We start from the raw sequence: 10,109 nt of genomic DNA on the forward strand, positions 1-10,109 counted from the left end.
TTCCTTATCTATAAAACGGAGAAAAGAACATTACAGCATGTCATAATGAATGAAAGTTGCTCCACAGTAATAATAGTTGTTATCATTCATTGAAGGTTTGAGGCACTGTTTGTAGCACTTAGTAAATATAACATGCTATTGCTGTATTGTCATACATTATCCACATGAAATAATTAAACTTGTCATTAAGGTGATATATTTGAATGGGTCTGAAACAGAATTTAGAAAGATGCAAGGAGAGGATAGAAACAAGAGAAGCATGTGAAAGACAGATCAGAGACTCAGGAAAAGGGGTGTTTCTGTTGGGAGTCAGTCATTGCCATAAGGAGACGTCAGGTAAGCCTTTGGGGCTCATGTGAAAATGAAAGTTTTGACTGAAAACTGAATAAAATAGCAACTTTAAAATAGGTGTACTTTTATTGAAATAAATGATTAAATGATATTCAGCAATCAGTTTATAAACACTGTTTTATGTAATTTTTATCTGATCACTATATTGGAAAAGGATCTTCTAAGAATTAAACTGGGGGTTTGTTCATCCAGGGAACTCGGCTTGTATTATTCTATCTGAATGGGCCAGGAACCCTGAACCAAGAAGTTAACATAAAAAATCAATCTAGGAACTATGATATTCCCTGGGATTACTGGTAAGAGCAAACAAAAAATATTTCAAGGGAGGTATTGGTACAATTTATGCTGCCCACTGTGGGGTGAGGAATATCTCGAAAAATAGAGAGAAAATAAAGTTATAGAGCACATAGGAGAAGCAGTCTGTCAAAAGGAAGGACCATGGACCCAGTTGTCAGTAGGGGTTAAGCCCAAATAGCATAAGAAAATAGTAGACAGGGCCTCCCCTGGTGTCAGCGGTTGAGCACTGGTCTGCGAGGCTGCCCGCAGCCTCTGCAGCACTGGTTCATTACCTGGGCGCCGGCGAGGGTCCCACAAAAAAAAAAAAAAAAAAAGGTAGACAAGTGTGAGCTAAATTACAAAGGAACCTATTTAAAAAATGGCTGAAGAGGCCTGCAGTAGGAGGCATGGCCTCCTAACTTGGGGGCTGCAGCCCTGGAGCCATGGTGGCCGGTTCAGAAGAATAGCATTTTTCAGCCAATAAATAAACAGTTCTGCCTTATACCTCACAATCGTTTCCTTTTGCACAGTGGGTTAGCCCTGATTCCTCTATCATCTTGTCCTCAGACTGATTTGAACTTTGGTTCTCAAGTTTTCCTTCCCATTAATTTCCAGACTGGAACATTTTTGCCCACTTATGAGGTAACTTCAACTATAGCCACTCAGATTGACACATTTATATGTACTTGTTTTCAGTCAGGTGGAATCTCTAGAGAAAATCAAACTGGTGGAATGCAAAGTCAAAATCATGACCTGGTGTAAATAGACCAGGCTGTAATGTATGGAGACAATTTAAGACGGTCCATTTATCATACTATATCTCCACAGATGATATTATAAACAACAGTTTAGTTGCAGAGACTGGAACTCATGGTTTGTCACCACAGAAGTAGCCTAAGATTTTTTAAATCAAGATTTATTGAAAAATCTGCACTAATTATAAACTTCAGTGCGCAAAATATTATGCTCCCTTCACATAATGTGACGGATAATCAGACCCAAACTGCAGAAATTTTAAGGGATTTGGAAAACAATTTTGTAATCTGTCTGAGCAGGCACTGGACAATCATAGTATTTTGTCTGACACATAATATTTTGTCTGAAACCCTGCACCCATGTGGCCCAACCCAGATCCTGCAATCAGTTTTGATACTGAAGAGTTCTTTTCAGCCTCCAATATCTAGACTCAAACTTAAGTGAGTGAGTTTGGCACTATGAACACCAGGCCAGTCTTGAAATCACAGGATATGGAGACCCAAACTGCCTCTTGATTTGCAGACACCTCTGCCTACTCTTAAGAGTTGTAGGGGAAAGTCTAACTGCTTAGACCTTGAAATGTTTAACACACAAAGAGAGACTTAAACTTCTTTTTAGACAGTAGCCCTTATCTGCCTCTAGGAGGTATTTGAAACACCCCAGTTTCTCCATGAGTATTGATTCATCTCACACAGAGAACCAAACTGAAGGAATCTGTGCTGCTAAAACACACCTGTTTTCCAAAACAAAGCTCAGTTGAACAGTACAGAAACACCAACTGTGAATTCTGGCTTTGAAAGCCTGGGGAGCTTGTTTGTCATCAACAATGAGCAATGGATGACTTTCTTCTGAAGGATTTGGCCTGAAACACGAGGGAAACTCAGTTCAGCTCTGTAGAAACCCAAATGTGTGCAAAACTATGCACAATATCCAACTTCTAAAAGTGGAGTTCACAATTTCCTTCTGGGGAATGAGGACAGCAGTTGTGTATTGAATGTATTTGATTGTGCAGTTTCTTTAATTCATTGAGATTCTTTGCCTTTTGTACTTCTAAATAAGAAATATATGTATAAATGTGACATTATGAAGTATAATATGTTTATCTATAAATAATTACATTTGGAGCCTCCCCTGGTTATGCAGCGGTTGAGCGCTGGGCTGCGAAGCTGCCTGCAACCTCTACAGTGCTGGTTCGATCCCCGGCCTCCAGCAAGGGTCCCACATGGCACGCAGACCTCTCCTGCCGCCCGCTGCTCCCCTCAGCATTGTACTTCGTCAGTCTGCCTGCTCTGCTCTCCCCTCTGGCTCTGGTGAATTCTCTCACCCTCCCGCGCTTCTGACTGTACCCAATGCTTGTATAAATAAATAAATAAATCTTTAAAAATGATTGATTTTGTGTGACCTATATTTGCCCTTTCACAGCTAGTAGTTCCATCTTTTTAAAAAAAAATCACACCTTAAAAACTTATTTGCCATTTAGTTGAAGCCAAGCTTACCAAGTACAAGGGTACAAACTTTTCAGATCTTAAAAACATTTAAGTTGAAGAATGACATACTTAAATTGCTCCTAAAATGTTTTTTTGAGACTGTTTGTTAAAAATTCCACAACCCAAATGCCCAAAAATAGATTACTGGATCAAGAAGATGTGGTACATATGCACAATGGAATACTACTCAGCAATAAAAAAAAAATAAACTCATGCCATTTGCAGCAACGTGGATGGAGCTGGAAGGGATCATGCTCAGTGAAATAAACCAGAAAGAAAAAGAAAAATACCGGATGGTCTCACTCATAGCAGGGATTTAGAAAACCTAAATAAGGGACCAGGAGAAAGAATAATTGTAATAAAGTAAAAATCAAAATCAAGAAGAAACTATAAGCCAGAGACTCACTATGGGGGTGGGGGGGGTAAGAGGGATTATGGTCAAAATAAGGGGTGTGGGAATTGTATGGGGATTATAGCCAAGATGAAAAAGCATACATTGTGCAAAAATGAAAAATGGGGCCTCCCCGGTAGTGCAGAGGTTGTGTGCTACGCTGCGAAGCTGTCTGCAGCCTCTGCAGCGCCGATTCAATTCCCCGCCGGCCAGGGAGAATCCCACATGGCCCAGCAGACCTCTCCTGCCTCGCCTGCTGCTCCCCTCAGCAGTGTCATCGGTCCGTCTGCCTGTTCTGTTCCCCGTTCTGGCTCTGGTAAATTCTCTCACCCTCCCACGCTTCTGACCTGTACCCCAGTTCTTGTATGAATAAAAAAATTTTAAAAATTAAAAAATGAAAAATGAAGTAAAAATATATAAAATAAAATAAAAAATCCTGTTACCTCAAAACCAAAGACAACACGCAAAAAAACTACAGACCAATCTCCCTAATGAACACAGATGCAAAAATCCTCAATAAAATTATAGCAAACAGAATCTAGCAATGCATCAAAAAGATTATACACCATGACCAAGTGGGATTTATTCCAGGGACACAAGGATGGTTCAACATCTGAAAATCAATTAGTGTAATTCAACATATCAGGGAAAAAAAAAAGAAAAACCGTATGATCATATCAATAGATGTCAAATGAGAAAACATGTGACAAAGTTCAACATCCATTTATGATGAAGGCCTTCGAAATTCTTGCTATAGTATAGAAGGAACATACCTTAACATAATAAAAGCTACATATGTAACATACCACAGCTAACATAATTCTCAATGGTAAAATACTGTAAGTTTTCTCTTTAAGATCTGGAACAGACAAGGATGGCCACTCTTCACCACTGTTTTCAATATAATACTGGAAGTTCTAGCTAGAGCAATTAGGCAAGAGAAAGACATAAAAGGAATCTAAATAGGGAAAGAAGAGGTAAAGCTAACATTTGCAGATGATATGATAATATATATATGTATATATATAAAAACCCCCAAAATCCATGCAGAAACTAATTAAAACAATAAACCAGTTCAGAAAAGTAGCAGGTTACAAAATCAATATGCAAAAAATCTGTGGCCTCCTATATGCAAGCAGGCAGTCTGAAGAGGAGAGATTAAGAGAACCGTCCCATTTACAATTGTACCAGAAAAATTTATTTATTTTTTAAAGATTTATTTATACATGCATACAAGAACCAGGGTACAGGCCAGATGTGTGGGAGGGTGAGAGGATTCACCAGAGACAGAGCAGGTAGGAGAACAGGCAGACTGACTGAAATACACTGCTGAGGGGAGCAGTGGGTGAGACAGGAGAGGTCTGCCGTGCCATGTGGGATTCTTGCCGGCTGGCCAGGATCAAACCAGCGCTGCAGAGGCTGCTGACAGCTTCACAGTGCTGCGCTCAACCGCCTGCGCCACCATGGGAGGCCCTGTCCCAGAAAAATTTAAATATCTGGGAATAAACCTAACAAAGGAGGTGGAAAACATATACATTATAAATTATAGAAAATTATAAAGCATTGTTAAAAGAAATGCAAGCCATCAAGAAATACAAGACATAAAGAAATGGAAAGACATTTCCTATTAATGGAATAAGAATATCAAAAAGGGGAAGAATGGAGGCATTACACTCCCAGATTTCAAACTATACTACAAAACCATAATAATAAAACAGCATTATACTAGAACAAAAGCAGACATACAGACCAATGGAATCATATAGAAAGCCCAGAAATAAAACCACATGTATATAGTTAACTAATATAAGACAGAGGAGCAAAGAATATACACTTGAACAAGAATGGTCTCTTCAATAAATGGTGCTAGATAAACTAGACAGCCAAATGCAAAAGAATGAAACTAGACTGCTATCTCACGCCATAGACAAAAATAAACTTGAAATGGATAAGAGACTTGGATGTAAGACCAGAAACCATAAAATATATAGAAGAAAACATAGACAAAACACTCCAGGACACTCACTTAAAGACATACATCTTTGAGGATTCATCCCTAGAAGCCAGGAGAACAAACATGAGAAACAACTGCAATGACATCAGACTAAAAAGCTACTCTACAGCAAAAGAAACAACAACCAAAACAGAGACAATCTATTAAATAGGAGAAACTACTTGGACACCATACAATTTTTAAGGGACTGATATGAAAAATATACAAAGAGCACACACAACTCAACAAAAACAAAGCAGACAACCCAATCAAAAAATGGGCAGGAGCCTCCCTGGTGGCACAAGGGGTTAAGACGCAACCTATGAAGCTATCCACAGCCACTGCAGCACAAGTTTGATCCCCAGCCAGGGAGCTACCCCCATGGTGAGGCAGACTTCTCCTGTCTCATGAGCTGCTCCCCTTAGCAGTGTATTTCAGTCAGTCTGCCTGTTCTGCTCCCCACTCTGTCTCTGGTGAATCCTCTCATGCCCCACACCTCTGGCCTGTACCCTGGTTCTTGTATGCATAAATAAAAGAAAGAAATCTTTAAAAAAATGGACAGAAGAGGTAAAAATATTCTTCTCCAAAGAAGAAATGCAAATGACTAACAAGCATATCAAAAAAATGTTCAGCATCACTTATTATAAGGGAAATGCAAATCAAAACCACCTCACACCTGTGAGAATGGCCCATATTAAAAAAAAAAAAAAAAAAAAAAAAAACTGAAACAAATACTGTTGAGGATATGGTGAAAATGGAACTCTTCTACGCTGCTGGCAGGAATGCAAAATGGTCCAGCCACTACTGAATCTGTATGGAGGTTACTCAAAACACTAAAAATGGATTTACCATATGACCCAGCAATTCTGCTCCTAGGAATCTACCCAAAGGAAAGAAAAACATTAATCTGAAAGGTAACCTGCACTCCTATGTTTATTGCAGCACTATTTGCAATAGCCAAAATATGGAAACAACCTAAATGCCCTCCCAAAGATGAATGGATCAAGAAGATGTGGTGTATATAAACAATGAAATACTACTCAGAAATCAAAAAAGTTAAAGTCATGGCATTTGCAGCAACATGGATGGATCTGGAAGGGATTATGCTGTGTGACATAAGTCAAAAGTTGGCATCTGCTACAGGGCAGAATAGGAAAACATTTTAAGAAAATATGTCCCTAAAAGGAATGATAGTATGGTGGCACAATTTACTGGCACAATGTGGCCAGTACAATTTCCAAGTTTCTAAGGGTCAAAATGGTTTCCACCTCTGCTATTTTACATCTCAGGGAACATAAGATACTGGCTGACAAGTCCCTTTATCCAGAAATAACTTCTTATATAATATATATAATAATATTGTTTGTGTTTCTTTTATAAAACAAATTATTTTGGATGTTTAAGAAAAGAAACATAACATTTTATCAGTGTATCTTCAAAAATAAAACCGTCATTTCCTCTGTTATGAAAGATTTCTTTCTGGACTTGTGTGGAAAAGGGCTGGCCTGTGGATTCCCTAGAGTCTTAGCTCATGAACATTTCATGAGTTGGAAAAGATATATACTTAAGAATGTCCTTGGCTTTCACTTTTAGACTCAGTATCATTAGGAAATAGTGAATCATTAGGAGAATGGTGTATAACAAAAATTTCTGCATGAACTTGCACATTTCCATTTTGTTTGCTATGAAATGACTAGTAATTATGTTCTAATATTAGTAAATACTGTTGAGTTGCTTAAATTTCCTATTCTAAAAGTTTTCATTTCGATCTGTGGATACATGAGTAAAATCAGATATTTCTCCCCTAGATTTCTGTCAATAAATCAACACATTTTGGGCAAATAAGTTTTTCTGTTGATTTGCTCTAATGAGATGACCACAGCCCAAATAATTCTCCCAGAATGAAAGTAATCAATGAACAAAGATGATAAAATGTGCTTGGAGTCCATTTTTACTAAGAGAAAATTATATTCCAAAATTATATTTGTACTTGCGTGGGAGAGAATGAAAATAGCAATATTCTGAAAGCCTTTGAGAGTAACTATTTCTACCACAGTCCAGCTGAGAATCTTGGGATTTCAGTTAGAAACAGTGTGGATGTTAGCTACCATTGGTTGCCAGTGTGTGTTAATATGTAATATAAAATTATTATATAGTTTATGCATATAACAGCATATAATATATAACATGCTCATATATATATATATATATATATATATATATATATATGGTAAATGCAGTCAAACCTTCACCTTGTTTTTAAAAAAGATTCTTGCAGGAATAATTGGTTTTCTTGACATACAGACTTCAGTGCATTTGAAAACATAGTTAACATCTTTAACATTTAAGGTGTTAAATGTTTATTGTAGTAGTGAATTAAAATTGTAGCCAGTTAGTCTCATTGTCATGGTACTTGTCTGGATGATAATTTTCTAGCTTTTTGAAGAATTTACTTACATGGAATTAGGCCTTAGGGTATATTTTCTCAGTATTTATTGATCACTTACATATATTGGTAATAAATTGAAAGATGAGTATAATAATGATATTTGTCTTATGTTTTTATGCTATTTTTGACCTTATATTTGAGGAGCTTTTTATAACTGTGCTCTGATTGCACTAAAATTATGAAAATTGTAACCTTCAGGAAAAAAAGGGGCATTGCTTAAAAGGAAAAGACCAACAGAAATAAGTTAAACAAGGGATACCTTGCCCAGCCATCTCCAGGCCTTGAACAATAGCAGAGTTTTCCATGGTAAATTATAGGGTAACAAGAAAGTCCTCAATAGAATAAGGATAATTTTTTGTGATTATGTTGTCAAACTGGCATCTTTGGCCCTTTTTAGCAATGTGCCCTGCTCTCTGTGGTGACTTCCATGTTTAAAGGAATGGAATCATTATTCAATAATCAGAGACATGCAGGTAGTCCACAAGAGGAATCATACACTTGAAGAAAACTGGAAAGTGAACAAAGCATCAGCAGCTCAGCCACGCTTAACAAATACGCGTGTCTCAGGAAGGTGAATGACTCTTACTTCAATGGAGGAAGTTTATTGACTTCTTGCCATAAATTCTTAAAGTGTTTCCTTGCTTAGTGTGGAATCAGATAATACAAAATATAAAAAATAAAAGAAACTGTTGTAAAGAAAACAACTTAGAGTTTCTGGATATATACTCGGTATAAATTATGTATAAGTTTAGATATAGTTTCAGGAAAGAATACACACACATCTGCAGAGAATGGACATCTTGTGAGTGGTCTGGGAGTAAGATTTGAAGATACAGTTTTTCCTTTAAAAAATTAATAGATTACTTTAACAATAAAAAGTCATTTAATTGTTCTTGTCTCCTGCTCTCAGTTGGGTGAAACCAGCATCTTAAATCATTTATATGCTATTTTCAAAAAAAATAATTTGCATAGATATAAGAGGGAAAACAAGAGTCTGGGGTAGAGGAAAAAGTAACATCTTTTAACTTACAATGGTGAAGATAAATAGGACAGTGAAAAAAAAAATAAAATAGGACAGTGGAGGGGGGAGATCAGAGTAGAGGGCACTAGGAAATTTTAGGAAGGCTCTATATTACAGCTGCTGAATGATATTTGGGGGTGGTAGTTCAATTAGAAAATTGTGTGATGAAGATCAGACCACGGGACAGAAATCTCTGAATGTCATCCTAAAATACTGAAAACCCATTTAGTTATTCATTCATTCATTGAATTAATGTTGGTGGGAGTCACAAATTGTGTTTGAGAAAAAATAATTGCCAATTTTTTTTGCAGAGATGGAAGATAAAAAAAAAATTAGATAAATTGAAATTCCAGCAACTTCAAAACAGATTAATTATGTAATTATGGCAACTTAATCTAGGGGTGATTAAATTAGGAGATGATTCTTGATACTGTGAGTTGAACTGTTCAAGAAAGGAGAAACTAAGTACTGAAGAGATGTGTAGGCTATAGTTAGACAATACTAAGTGCAACAATGAAAACAAAAGATCATGTTTGCTTAGGGAAAATATCATTTGGAGCTTTCAAAAATCCCTTTTAGTGTACCTACTTAAAATACCTTCTAGTTTTCCTTTTCTACAGAAATAAATAAATGTGTCTATATTAAATTTAAATGATTTAGTTATATACTTATGTGTAATTACAGTGCCCCCTCACATCATGGTAAATTTCATAACACATAAATTTACTCTTTCAAATGAAACGCACATATTGAAGCTAAATTTGAGTTTGGTGCTAATGTTAAGGGTTTCCTGTATTTGTCTTGTTAGATGAAATTGAATACAGGCAAATATGCAGAAAATATACACATGGATTTTGGTTAAAGGTAAATTGTTTAATTAAGATTTATTGTGGGCAAAAAAATACATGCTTGAAATAACAACCCCAGTTGGTATAACATTTTACTCAATAAAAAGCAGAGAAAGTAATAATTTTCAAATTAGCAGGTCATTAATCTGGACCTTATGAGGGAACAAACTAATTTATTTCAAAGATAGTTGAAGCTAATATATGAAACCTAATAAAGTTGAAATATTTGTAATGTAATTGTTCTCATTTTAAATTTGGGTCAAGTTTATAATGTAATGAGAGAGCAAACAAGGAGAATATTAACTTCATAAAAACTAACAGCAGGAAGTTTCCTTTTGCTTGAGAGTCAGTAAAATACGAATAGCCAAGGTTAACATCCTTGCACAGGCACTTATTATCCTTGTGACCTGCGACAAGTCACTTAACTACTCTGTACCTCAGTTTTCTCATTTTGGAACATGTATTCTTCAATGATCAGCATGTGATTATATATTTAATGGACTTAAACCAGTGCCTGGAACATGATAAATGCTAATG

At 36.3% G+C, this 10,109-nt stretch overlaps 1 pseudogene; it reads left to right on the forward strand.

Annotated features, from left to right (window-relative positions):
* Nucleotides 1–2,324, forward strand: part of LOC119245712 (ATM interactor-like) — a 49,143-nt pseudogene extending 46,819 nt beyond the window's left edge.
* The last annotated feature ends 7,785 nt before the right edge of the window (nt 2,325–10,109 follow it).

The sequence above is a fragment of the Talpa occidentalis genome, unplaced genomic scaffold (genome assembly GCF_014898055.3).
Source record: "Talpa occidentalis isolate TD23 unplaced genomic scaffold, MPIMG_talOcc4v2.1 talOcc4.15, whole genome shotgun sequence".
Classification (NCBI taxonomy): domain Eukaryota; kingdom Metazoa; phylum Chordata; class Mammalia; order Eulipotyphla; family Talpidae; genus Talpa; species Talpa occidentalis.